We start from the raw sequence: 13,888 nt of genomic DNA on the forward strand, positions 1-13,888 counted from the left end.
ATCATTAAGGCTGTGAAATTCTCAGTCTGTCCACCAACAATGGGCAGGTGACCTCACCAAGAGCCAGAAGCCTGGTTGTGTCCACACGGTGGAGCGCGGGCCACCAGACCAGGACGGGACTCATCAATGACATTGAGGACGTGGATCACTCCCTTCAGCCACACCACAGATATGCCCCCTCTGAGACAGCACACTCTTTCTCCCGTGCTGCCACTGCCTTCCAGCCCTGACCCCTTTCCTTCCCTGTTTCCTTTCTGAAGATGAGTGACAGCCCCTTCATGAGCCGGGGACTGCTAGTCTACTCCACCAGCCATCACAGGAGAGCTCCAGGGCTGCTTAAGGCTGACAAACATGATTTACCACAACAGTGCCATTTGTTTTAATCTTTGGGGGAAAATGGGATATGATGAGACATAAAGAAACATTATATCCCGAAGGTAGAGTCCATTTCTTTAACCATTTATAAGTCTCCAAAAATAAATTATGACTATTTGGGGATGGATATTACATTTCAATGACTTTTCCAGCTGTTGCTCTGTTGCATACATTCTGGAACATTCTTTCATCCACTTGAAAGCCTGATGCTCACACACAGCAATGGTGATAGAGCCAGTAGTTGTTTCAGTGTGCGGCCTGGATGCGGTGACACAGTCACACATCGGGCGAGGGTCGGGGCGCACTGGAAGAGGGTGAGGAAAACCAGTCATGTTTCTTGGGTCTTGTTATGGATTCAATTTGGCTTTCGTGAGCCCATAACAGGCTAGGCAGTGGGTGACGGTGGCCTCGGTGCATCATCAGCAACAGCCGGTGGGCGCTCTCACTTCTGAGGGGCAGTTTGCTCATTTACATGTAGGGGACATCTTGCTGATTTCCCTAACGGTGTATCTGGGCCAGAGCGACCGGGAGAGTGCCGGCGTGCCCCCGGGAACCATGGCACACTCTCTGCTTCCTCACGTGTGCCAGTCACGGGGAAAACAGGGACGAAGATTAAATTATATGTTTACCATTCATTAAACATGCCGAACAACAGTTATTGATCGCGTGAGGGTTATATCAGTAATTCAGAGTTGTCTTACATTTTCTACTCTAAACTGCAATGGAAATGGAAAGCCCCTGGATGTATGATTTGCATTACAGTTGTCATGTCCCCATGTTTAATCTCCTTTACCTCACGGTGCCTCTTCCCTGCTCCTCACACCGCCACACGTCCTAGCTTCTTTCTCTTCCTTCCTGTCCGTTTCCTGTCCCAGCAGAGCCTCCCATGAGAGTCCCTTCCTCCATCGATCACACGACGGAGATTCTCCAGGGCACCTTCTGAGTGAACACAGGAAGGCCCAAACCTTACTTTAAAAACGGGTTAAAACAGGATTGTGACATACACAGGCAGGTACTCTAACTACACTGTATCCTATCTTCACAGAACTTGAACTGTCACTTGATTTTGAATTTGGGCCTGACCCACAGCCTTGACGTCAGGGATTATGTGCTGTGACAAAAGGAAGAAAACTCCTTTGTGAACAGACTCAGGGTTTCTAAGCAGATGGAGCGAACAGCTGACCTGGACGCTCCAGCCCGGGGCAGGTGGCAGGCTCCTCCAACCAGCAGCAGATCCCTGTGTCAGCAGGCACGGCGGCCAGAGCAGGGGCAGGAGTGCGGGACTGCGTGGACGTGTGCCAGGACGGCCAGAGTCCGGGGATGGAAGTCACCTCCCGGTGGAGCCCGGCCAGGCAGCGGGGCAGATGAGTCAGCCCTGAAAGCGATCCCGGTCGTGACCTGGTGGGATTGGAGAGAACAGAAGGGGCAGTCAGGAACCAACAGGTGGGCCGGCCCACAGGAGGGGTCGCAGACTCGCAGCAGGTGGCAGAGCAGATGGAGGAGAAATACGGACCCCGGGCAGGTGGGCAGGGCCCGGCGGGGGCGGGGCTGTGGGCAGGCAGGCTGCCCGCCCTTTGACCCCGTCTGGCCGCAGGCGCTGCTCCCGTGGAGGCCGCAGGAGCCAACCAGCAGCTTGTTCTTCCACGCTCTTGACCTGTTTTTGAAGGAAATGACCTGGGAAGTCTGGAACAACAGTCACTTTAAAATTAACAGGCTATGGGGTGCCTGGGTGGCTCAGTCGGTTAAGCGTCCGGCTTCGGCACAGGTCATGATCTCACGGTCCGTGGGTTCGAGCCCCGCGTCGGGCTCTGCGCTGACAGCTAGCTCAGAGCCTGGAGCCTGCTTCAGATTCTGTCCCCTTCTCTCTTCCCCTCCCTGCTCATACTTTGTCTCTCTCTGTCTCAAAAATAAATAAAATATTTAAAAAATATAAAAAAATTAACACGTTAGGACTTTTTGTGTGGCTTTCAACAGGCCAAAAGGAACTGAAGAGGGCCAGTTTCTTCCAAAGAATCACAGCAGGACAGTACTGTGAAGGGTTGCGTGAACAGACGGAGCACTTGAACAAGAAGGAGATGACACAGACGCGGGCTTCCGAGGTGAGGGCTGAGCGCAGGAGGGCACGGGAAGACCTGAAGGGGACCCAGCCAGCACTAGCACACTGTCAGCTTGGGTCGCCGACATACCGCCATCATAGCTCCCAAATCCTGGGGACAGGCTGGCTACACGGGGAAGGAGCCACTCTGGGGAAGGGGGCACCTCCCGAAGTAAGCGGGGTGTGTTCTCAATAAGCTGTAGTTAGGGCTGGACTTTGGAGCCACACAGACTTGAGCTGTGCTCCGTTTCCACCATGCTGATGCCCTAATAGCAGGGGAAAGAGTCCGTCTAAAACCGAGTCCCAGGATGACTGTAGCGCTTGTGCTGTTTGTAACCTGCTGTGCTTCCGCCTTCTGTTCTTATTCTCCCTTTCTACCGTTGAGGCAGAAGAAGGGCTGGTATTACTAGAGGCCCTTTCCAGCGACAGAACCTCAGCTCAGAGACGGCAAATGTGCTGCGTCAGGAGCCCTGGGACACGCCTCCTAAGTCTCTGAGGCCAGGGTTGCCACTCTTTCCTCTGCCCTGCAGTCACCTGTCCAGCTTAGTGAGGTGGCCTTAAAGGTTTACAGCCTCTCCACGTGCCCGGCTGGAGCACGTGCAGTGGTGCCCTGGGGGGAAGCAGCCAGGGGGTGATGGCATTAGGAGAGCTGGTCCTGGGGGTAAGGAAGAGAAACGGGGTAAGCAGGAAGGGTGAGATTGGGAGGGGTGTGGGGGAGGGGAGAACAGGTGTTCACCCATGCCTGCACGCTTTTCTTCTACATACTGATTTAATCCCACAAAGACGGGTGAGGTGAGTATTATTCCAATCTTCCTGATGTGGAAACAGAACTGTCAGACAGCATGGGGCAGAGCTAGGATTCCAACTTCCGTCCTCACTGTTGAAAGGATCCTTCAGATACTCTAGGCCAGTGTGGAAGGAAGTCGGTTTTTAAAGGAAGAAGTGGACCGACGTGAATAGCAGGGTCACCAGAGAAAGCAGCAAGCAACCAGAGACGTCATGAGGAGCTCCTGACACCACCGCGATGAGCAGGTGTTGCCAAGTGAAGTGCAGTGATCATAGTTCAAGGTCAGCTGAAGCAGGAGTGCTAGCCTCAGTAAAGGCCCCTGGAATAGCCACCCTGATGACTCTTGGCAGGTTGACTGTATCTTAGAACATTCAAATTCAAGTTGGCATTTCAAATGAAAGCGGAGGCAATCTCCTTCAAAATATAATCTTAAAGGGGACGGTCCTCTTCAAGGGATATCTTTTTCCTGTTTCCCACACACTGAATCTATTTTGTATCTACTAGAACTTAGACTGTGAGGATGAACTGCTTGTACAAGGCAGACAACTGCCCATTCTTTCCTTGTACAACACAAGAGTGTATATTCAGGAAGTATCTGAATCCATGCAGTTTTGCCTGACTTTCTCCAAATAAGCATAATTAGGTTTGAGGAATGCTGAATGAAGGAGTAAGACAGAGAGAGAAAGATGACTCAGCTTTTGAACATCCATGCCTCCCCCCACCTCCCCCAGACACGTGGAAACCCTCTGGTGTGCCTTGTCTCGCTGACACGCACCTGAGGTGTTAGGAAAACAGCTCCTGACCCAGTGTTGCTCCTGGCCAGTCTCCTCGCTGTGTGCTTTGTGTTCTACCGTGATCATTCGTTTTTGAAAAGCTGACTTCCAACTTCCGACTCTTGATCAGTAATCCTGTGGATGGTGTTGGATGGAAGTAATCTTCATTATGCTTTGAAGGTTTCCATCATTTTCTGTCCCTGTTCCTGCCCCAACTCCCTTTTTCCTGAAGACTCTGTCTGCTTTTCCTACCTTCTGCATCATCGAACTCTTGGATCTTTCAACAGCAGTTCGTTTTTGTTCTCTAGGTTATACAAAGTAGGATGATAGGATTTTCAAAAGAGAACTCGAAGAGAAAGATTCTGGTAAAAAGGTGGCGGGTATTTGAAGGGATTCCCGAGCACCTGCTCTAGGAGATGCAGGTGATTGGTATAGAGACAGAAAGCCTTGGGGTTCAGCCATAGTGCAAATGGAAACATCCAGGGCCAGTCTTGTCTGATTCCTGTGAGGCCATCTGCCCAACCCACACCAGCCACTTGGACTTGGTTAATGTTCCCCTTTGCTCTACCATCACCTCCATATTCATCCTTAATTATAAGAAAAAATGTTTTAATTAGAAAAGTGTATTAAGTAATGATTCTTTTGGGGAAATTCTACTTTTGATTTTTTAACACATTTTCCAAAGCTTAATTATGAGGAGAATCAGCTCTTTAAGAAACAAACAACTTAGAAAATAAAACAATGAATTTGGCCTCAGAGGTGCAGATGATGGAGGCACCCAAAGCCCACCTGCAGCACTGGTGTCCGCTAATCTCTGATGGCCTCACCTGCCTGAGGTGCTTGTATAAAATGCCACAGTCTTCGTGCTTAGCTGAGATGGGCCCAACGAGTGGAGAAGCGCTGGACGACCAAGGTCAAACGCCCGGGTCCATGTCATTGGTCAAGGAATTTAAACCCAGCAGATCCGGATCCCTGCTCACCCGCAGTGAGGGTTTGAAGGCATGTTTTACATACAGATGGCAGGTGCAGTCTCTAGTGACTTCTACGGGAGCCCTGGCAGGGTGATGCCTGGATGGCAGCTGCCCGCTTCTTCATTCTGCAGGGCTTCTGTCCGGGTCGATACGAAGACAAGCGGTGCAGCCCCATTTTCAGAAACAAGGGAACAGCAAAGTCGAGTGTGGCTCACATCCCAAAAGCTTGGTGTGGCAATGTGTGGGAGTGAAGACCAGACTTGAGACCTGCTCATGGGCCTTATATTTGAACTTCGGATTGGAGCGAGAGGTTAGGCTTTCTCATCCTCTTCCTAAAGCTGGACAAGCTTCATTGACAACATACCTGGCGACTAGACCTGACGGTATACAGCAAAGAGCTGCACCTCTTCCCACAGGTTGGACACGGTGGAGAGATCCAGAGAAAGAACGGATGCCCTGAGAGTGGGCATTTTGTCATCACTGATCACAGAGAGACTGGCTGGAAACTGACCTCCTCTAGGCTCGTCAGCAATTGTGACCAAGTGATTTCCCAGGTCAGTCTTGATTTCAGCAATGTTAACAATAAATGGGTCTGGAAGAGCCAGAATTTGATAATAATTGAAAACAAGTGCAAAGAAGTGAAAACAGCTTTTGATGCTTCCTCGATTTCTTTTCATCGGCTGCCTACATTTACTCTTTAAACAGCCTTATATAGCTCATGCTGTTCAATAATCTTACACTGAAATGTCAAATACATTTATTTCCTATAGGAATGCATTTGGAAGGTGTTGTGATAAGGGAACATAATCTTCCTGGAGGATTCTTGAGATAAGAAAAGGAAGGCTATTCAGACATCTCTGAATGACTAGCGACAATACCACGTGGCCTGAGGGGCTGTGGCCGCCTCTGTCACCCTGGGGTGGAGCAGCCCTGGACAGGCTGCGGCTGCGTCCCACCACCTGCCCTGAGGGATCCAGCCCGGGAAGCTAGCCTCCACTTGCTGGATGTGCACAGACCCCTCACCTCGAATGGGAACGGCCGCTCTGCCTGAGTGTGGCTCACTGGTCCAGGGGCACCGTCCTGGGGGTGGAGAGCCATCCTGAGAGGCGCTTACCTGGGCAGACTCCCAGCAATCAGCACATTGCCTGGCTGAGCCTGCTGGCTGAGGAAGGGACTGCTGGCTCAGGTGTGGACACAAGCAAAAATGTGAATAGCAGCTTGCTTTGAGGGATGCTTCAGAGTTTAAGGTGGTCTCAAGTCTGTCTGACCCTCATGGACCCTCAAGGTCAAGAGGAAAACAGTGCTGTAGGACTTAGCATAGACGGGCAGGAACATGCATTTATTGCAAGTCAGTGAGGGAATACATAAGGAAAGTGAGAAGATGGAAACTGTGGGTCAAATGGAGGACACAGAAACCTGAAGAGGAATCCTGATTCGTGTCCTCGGACAGGCAGGGGCGGTGGCCCGGCGGGCTGGGAGGAGAGCCCTCGGGAAACCCGCTCTGGGAAAACGTCCTCAGTCCTGCTGACTTTTTCCTTCCAGGATTGGGTTTTAAAATATATATTTGCATAATATAATTCTATTCCTATCTCCCTAAAGTTAGGCAGCATTGAAGAATGCCCTGGGCTTACACAATCTATTGCATGGAATTTAAAAAATGCAACTGTATTGGTAATGTTGTTAATAGTTTGCTGTTTTCATTTACTTGTAACAAGAATGGGAATTGCACTGGATTTCAAGAGTAAAAATAGGGATAGTCTGAACAAGAAATGTATCTCAAAGGAAGCTTTATTTTTTTGTTGTTCTGATATTCTATAATTTCACTATCTTACTAAGACTTCTTTTTATCGTTCTTATCTGGAAATGTAAATCTAGAAATATTACATTTGAAAAATATGATTAGAAGAGTTGAGATTGTATTTTTTTTTAAGTTGTAACAACCATGGGGAGCCTAGTTGGTTCAGTTGGTTAAGGGTCCTACCCTTGGTTTTGGCTTGTGTCGTGATCTCAGGATTTTAAGAATTTGGGCCCAATGTTGGGCTCTGCACTAGCAGCACAGAGCCTGCGTGTGATTCTCTCCGAGCCCCCCCCCTCCCGTCTCTCTGCTCCTCCCTAACGCATGCTGTCTCTGTCTCTCTCAAATAAATAAATTTAAAAAACTTATAAAATTATAACAAAAACCATTATTTATGAATATTGAATAAACAGCTTGCTTCTGTGGTGGGATAAACATTTCTATACTTCAATTTGTTAAATATTTTGCTTTGCTAAAAAGTACCTAACATGATTTAACAGGATTACTAAAATTTAAAGGAGAAAAAAATATAGCTAGAGAGAAAGTTTAAAGTGTAATGCTAATTTGAAAGTAATTTTATCATTTTTTGTGTAGTTTATTGTCAAGTTGGTCTCCACGTAACACCCAGTGCGCTTCCCCACAAGCCCTCCTCCGTGACTTTTTGTCATTTTTTTATAATTTCAAAGGCGATTTGGGATCTTGCTTTGCCTCAATGGCAACATTGTAAATAATGACTATTTTTGAATTTTTAACAAAAGAAACAATAACACCCATTGTTTAGTAAATTATAAGGATTTTACATATATTATAGAATTTAATAAATTATATTATTTAATATAAATCATTTAATATATAAAACATGTATATGAAAGGGAAATATATCACTTATCATATAAAACATATACATGAAGTAGGAATTTTTTTCTGTTTTACACATGAGAAAGCAGGGCCTCATTTAAAAATTTTAGAAGAGAAAGCTAGGTGAATTATGAGGCTAGGATGACCAAACTGGGATTCCAAACAGTTGTTTTTTCTTTGAAGTCTGTTCCTTTAACCATTATGCTGAAGTAAAAGTATGGTTATTAGAACTTGCGAGGTGTTGAAAGAGAAGTTCCAAGGACTTTCAGGGCAGATATGCAGTAATACCGAAGCCCAGTGAGCAGTCTGATGTACTAAGTTCTTAGAATACAGCAGGTTGGCAGAGATAGGGGAGGATCTGAATGATGAGGATAGAATGATGAATAAAAGTAGATACAGAATTTTGGTGACATGCTAAAAGACACACAGTTATCCGATGGTTGAAAGGGGCATAACAGCAAAGTTGGGGGACTCAAGCCCAGGCTCAGTAGAGAGTAGACAAGAAGTCTCCTGGCGTCTGAAGTGGTGGCAGGAGAGTAAGCTGGGGGTAGGGAAGGAGGCCATAGGTGAGGGAGTCAAGGGGACAGACTCTGATGTGTGTAGAGAAACGGGTTCTGATGCTAACTTCTAATGGAAGCATGCCACTCATGTCTTCAGTGGACATCGCCTACTTTGTTGGCAATGTCCAGCGGATTCAGGATTCTGTCCACATTTTCTGGACAGATTGGTTGTATACTTTTCTATACTTTTAAAGGAATGGGATCAGATTACTTTCTGTGCCACAGAATCGCTGTAGGAATTCCCCAATACTCACAGAGTGCCTAAGACATCATTTATCTTTGCATCTTAGAATTGGCATTCCTATCTTAGAGATAAATATACTGAGGGGGGAAAAAGAAGGAAAATCCAACTCACTGACCTTTATACAAGGTGTTTGAAAGGAACTCAACCTATGTAACAACGATGAGGGGATTTTTGTTTCCTTTACAGTCTCTTAAGTTTTCTTTAATAAAATCACATAAATAGATACAAATCATGCAATGCATAGTCTCTCCGATTATCAACCTCCCCCACTAGGTAATACATTTGTTACAACTGATGAGTCTACATTGACACATTATAATCGCTCGAAGTTCATAGTTTACATTGTGGTTGTCTTGGCATTGCATATCCTATAGATTTGGGCAGATGTATAAGAACATGGATCTATGATTCCAGTATCATATAGAGAAGACTTATGCCTAAACCTCTTCTCACATCCTCTGTGCTTTGTCTGGTCATTCTTCCCTGCAGCCCTACCCCCACCTTTACTCCTGGCATTCACTGCTTTTGTTTGTTTGTTTGTTTTTACTTTCTCCATAGACCTTCTTTTCCAGATGTCATATAGCTGGAATGTATATGTCATATATACATACATATAGTATGTGGCCTTTCCAGATTGGCTTCTTTCACTTAGCAATATGATGTAAGATTCCTCTATGTCTTGTCATGGCTTCATAGCTCATTTATTTTAGCAGCAAATAATATTCCATTGTCTGACTGTTCCACAGGATCATTCTCCTACTGAAGGACATCTTGGTGCTTCCAAGTTTTGGCAATTATGAACGAAGATTCTATGAATATCTTATAGGTATTTGTGTGGACATGCACTTTCAGCTCCTCTGAGTGTATACCAAAGAGTGATTACCATATCATATGGTAAGAGGATGTTTAGTTTTTTAAGAAACTACCAAACTGTCTTCCAAATTGGCTGTATCATTTTGCATTTCCATCAGCAATGTAAGTGAGTACCTCTTGCTTCACATCTTTACCAGCATTAGTTGTTGTCAGGGTTTTGGATTTTGACCATTCTAGTAGGTTTATAGTGATATCTCATTATTGGTTTTAATTTGCAGTTCTCTAATGACATATGATGTTGAACACTATTTCATGTGCTCATTTGCCAAAAGCGTACCTTGTTTGGTGAGCTGTTAGAATCTTTGACTCAGGTTTAATCGAGTTGTTTGTTTTGTAAGGGTTCTTTGTATATTTGGATAACAGTCTTGTATCAGATATGCCTTTTGCAAATATTTTCTCTCAATCTGTGGCTTATATTCTCATTATTTTGACATTGTATCTTTCCAAATAGAAGTTTTTAATTTTAATAAAATCCAGATTATCTATTGTTTCTTTCATTGATCAGCTCTTTCATGTTTCATCTAAACGCTTATTGCCAAACCCAAGGTCATCTAGGTTTTCTCAGATACTACCGTTAAGGAGTTATAAGTTTAGTGTTTTGCATTTAGGTATGTGATTCAAGTTAATTTTTATAAATCATGCGTGGTAAATGTCTAGATCCATTTTGTGTTGTGTGGATGTTCAGTTGCTTTAGTATCATTTTTGAAAAGGCCATTTTTGCTCCTTTGTCAAGGATGAGTTGACTATATCCATGTGTGTCTATTTCTGGACCTTCTGTTCTATTCCATGATCTATTTACTTTTTTTCTTGGTTTTCTAAAAGCATATTATCTTGATTACTGTGGATTTAGAGTAAGTCTTAAAGTTAAATAATAGGGACGCCTGGGTGGCTCAGTCGGTTGAGCCTCCGACTTCGGCTCAGGTCAGATCTCACGTTCGTGGGTTCGAGCCCCGTGTCAGGCTCTGTGCTGACAGCTAGCTCAGAGCCTGGAGCCTGTTTCAGATGCTGTGTCTCCCTCTCTCTCTGACCCTCCCCCTCTCATGCTCTGTCTCTTCTGTATCAAAAATAAATAAAGCATTAAAAAAATTAAAAAAAATGAAGTTAAATAATGTCAGTCGTCCAACTTTTTTCTTCTTCAACTTTGTGTTGGTTATTTTAGGTCATTGCCTCTCCATTTAAACATCAGAATCAGTTTGTCAATATCCACAAAATAATTTGTTGGAATTTTTATTGGAAATACATTGAATCTATGGATCAAGTTGGGAAGTACTGGCATCTTGAGCATATTGTCTTTCTGTCTATAAACGTGGGATATCTCACCATTTACTTAGTTCTTGTCTGATTTCTTTGATCAGTTTTGCAGTCTTCCTCAAGTAGAGCTTGGACACATTTTGTTAGAATTATACATAAGTATTTAATATTTTTAGAACCTAATGTAAATGGTATTGTTTCTTAAATTTCAAATTCCACTTGTTCACTGCTGGTACATAAGGAAGTGTTTGGTCTTTTTATATTGACCTTTTATATGTCAACTTTACTATAATCAACAGTTAGTTTCATGACGGCTTTTGTTTTGTTTTATCTTTATTACTTCAGGTTTTCTACAGGTGACCATGTCATCTGTGTCAACAAGAATAGCTTTATTTCTTCCTTCCCAATCGGTATTTTATTCCCCCAACCCCATCCCTTAGATGGAACAGGAGAGCTCAAGGTCAATTAGTCTCTGATGATACCCCGGCAGGTTAGGCTCTGGTTAACTAGTTTTTCCCAAAGTCAAGCCCTGTTAAGAACACAGTGCTCTGGAGTATGTCAAAACATTTCCTTTTCCCCCTCCTGCTGCTGGAGGCACAAGGAGATTTTTCTGTGGTCTTTACTGTGGGAACCTTGCCTGAGCTCTTGGAGGTAAATCCCACAGTTTCGTGCTCTCCCCACCCCACGCATGAGTGGGTCTCCTTGGATTCTTTAACTCTCAGACTTGCCTTCACTGAGCCTCTATTACAACTCAGGTTTTCCTACCCAGGCATTGTTTTCCACAGTGACTTCTGCTCCAAAGACTGTTCTGCTAAGCTGTGACTTCCTATATTTGCCTGTCTGTCCAATCTCAGGGACAGTGGTCTGACCTGTTCCTGCCTCCTGATAGATCCAAGAAGAGTTATGTTTTTGGTCTGTTTAGCTTCTTACTTGTTATTGTTAGAACAGAGTGGTGACTTCCAAGCTCCTTACGTGGGGAATCAAAAACAGAAGTTCCATGAGAGGTTTTTACACTAATTCCTGTAGGTAGTTAATTTCTTGTACTATATTTAGGTGATGTTCATCTTTCCAAGAATTTATAGATGTATGTTGAATGTAACACTGGCACTTTTACCACAGAGTTATAATAACAAGTTTAGTTAACAAAATACTAAACACACATTCATTCATTCATCAGATAAGGCTTCCAAGTGCCAGGCACCATTCTAGACTCTGAAATAATAGTGAACAAGACAAACAAAACTGTCTTCCATTCTAGAGCTGACAACAAAAAAGAAAACATGTAATATATTAGGTAGTGATACATGCTATGAAGAAAAATGGAACTCATAAGGTGAAAGAGATATTGGAGGCAGGGGCTTCTATTTTAGGCTGGCGGGAAGGCCGGGAAGGGGACACTGAAGTACAGACCTGTGAGAAGGAGGTGAGAAGAAGCCATGCAGGTATCAGGTGCAAAGGAGACAGGGTGCTGACTGAGTGCCTAGAACAGCGCGCGTACATGAGTGTGTGGGTGTCTCTGGGGTGGTTAGCGGGAGATGAGGTCAGAAAAGGATCCAAAGCCCACATCATGGAAGGCCTCGCATTACTCTGCATAAAATAAGGTACAATTGGAGAATTATGTACAGAGAAATGAAATTATGTAACACTTTAAATATTTCAGTATTTTTGAAATTTTTATTTTGGATTAATTTGAGATCTATAGAAGAGTTACTAAAAAAAAAGTGGGTGGAGTTTCCATAAACCCTTCACCCTGCTTTCCCTAATGATAGCACATTACTTAAGCATGGCACATCTTTCAAAACTAAGAAATTAACGTTGGTACAGTATGATTAACTAAACAATTTCACTAGTTGTTCCAATAATGTCTCTTTTCTGTTCTGGCATCAGTCTGGGTTACTGCACTCTGTAACCCATGTTTTTAACAGGATCCCTCAAGCTGCTCTGTTGAGGATAAACTGAAGGAAGGCAAGTGTGGATTGAAGGAGATTATTTATGGGACTCCAGAACTAGTATCAATAAAGTCAACGCTGGCTTGCACCAAAGGAGGAGCAGTGAAGGCGGGAATAAGTAGAAGGTTCAGGGCACATGTCAAGGATGTAAAGTGTAGAGGGAGTCAAGGACGGCCCCGTAGGTTTGGCCTGCATGCCTGGTAGAGGGGAGCTGCCTGTTTCTGAGGAAGGGAGACTGAGAAGACCAGGTTTACAAGGCCCGTCAGGAACCCAGTTTGGGACAGGTTAGGAATGAGCTGCCTGCTAACCATGTGGTCTGCCGTGGGTTGCATACAGATACGGAACTTGGGGTGAATGCCGTCTTTCTGTCGCCGTTCAGTTTATACAGACCAGCATGTGAGGTCTTTTCCCTGGATCTGCATATTATGTCATTTAAGAGGACTTTACCAGAAAGCGACAAGATAACTTTACTCAGAGCTGGTTTGATCATGAGAAAGGCTTTCCCCTCCTGGGCCGGAGCTCCGGGACTGAACGCCATCCTCCAGCACGGGATCTGTATGTTTTGCATGCTCAGCTTCCCTCAGCATCTACTACAAGATGGACAAAGCCGGTCATTTTGTTTAGAGTGGCAGAGGAGGTACCGGTGATTTGGAGTCTAGCCTTCACTTTGGAATGGAGATGGCAAGGAAGTGACCAGTCCCCTGCCACTGTGATAAGCCCAGTTTGACTCAGCTGTCCATTGGGCACTGATTTCAGAGAAATACCCTGTGCTTTTTGGTTTTTCCAGGGGTTCTCAATCAGGGTGATTTTTGCCTTCCTCTCTCCTGGCACACTTGGCAATGTCTGGAGAGATTTTGAATCGTTCCAGCTGGGGGAGGGGGGATGGGTACTACTTCATAGTTTATAGAATCTAAGAGTGCTATTAGGCATCCTGCAATGCGCTAGACAGCACCCCACGGCGACGTATCACCCTGTCCAAACCTTAATAGTGCTGAAGCTGAGATCGTCAGAATTGATATGAGGTGAGGGCACCTCCTTCTGAGCCTCTTGGAGAAGGGAGGATGCCCGAACAAACTATACATTCTGTTCAGGAGGAGGGAGCACACAAACCCTGAGGTTTACCTCACTTTTCTGTTCAGGTTTTCCTGCTGCTACTAAACATATCGAGATCAGTTCTCTCCAGACCCACTGGGATGATCTTTGCGAGGCCTCCTCCTTTTTCCTACCCTGTGTCATTTCTAAGGCAGTGGGAAGACTCTCTCGGAATTATCTGAATGAAGCTTTTCTTTGAAGCTTCATTGTTTTTTTATTTTTTTTCTTAATTCCTGCTCTAGAGAATGTAAGAGAAAGAGTATGA

Source organism: Suricata suricatta, chromosome 15, assembly GCF_006229205.1.
Source record: "Suricata suricatta isolate VVHF042 chromosome 15, meerkat_22Aug2017_6uvM2_HiC, whole genome shotgun sequence".
In the NCBI taxonomy this organism is placed as follows: domain Eukaryota; kingdom Metazoa; phylum Chordata; class Mammalia; order Carnivora; family Herpestidae; genus Suricata; species Suricata suricatta.